This window comes from Nannospalax galili, unplaced genomic scaffold (genome assembly GCF_000622305.1).
Source record: "Nannospalax galili isolate Female #2095 unplaced genomic scaffold, S.galili_v1.0 scaffold139, whole genome shotgun sequence".
Taxonomy (NCBI): domain Eukaryota; kingdom Metazoa; phylum Chordata; class Mammalia; order Rodentia; family Spalacidae; genus Nannospalax; species Nannospalax galili.
In genome coordinates this window covers 165,012-165,495 of record NW_008345884.1, presented here as the reverse complement: position 1 = coordinate 165,495, position 484 = coordinate 165,012, and positions in this window count along the sequence as shown.

Below are 484 nucleotides of genomic sequence, written 5' to 3'. Positions count from 1 at the left end.
ACAGGACCAGAAAAGAAACTCTCCATGGCACATCACAGTAAAAACACTGAACATGCAGAACAAAGAGACAATACTGAAAACTGCAAAAGAGAAACAACAAGTCACATATAAATGAAAACCCATTAGGATTACAGCTGACTTTTCAGTGAAAACTATGAAAGCCAGAAGAGCCTGGACCAAAGTATTCCCAGTTTAAATGACCACACCAACCCAGATAGATTACTATATCCAGTCAAGAAGTCCATTACAGTTAAAGGGGAAAGAAAAGTCTTCCACCACATAAATAGGCTGAAGGAATTCATGTCCACAAAACCAGCCTTTCAGAGAGTTCTGGCAGAACTACAAAGAGCTGAAGAAAGGAATGGCTATACCGAAGGGATTGTAGAAAGAAATCCAATGAATGTATAACTGAGGAAATGTAAAGCTATATCAAGAATGTAAACAGAAATAAAAATGACAGGATTCAATACTCATCTTTCATTTA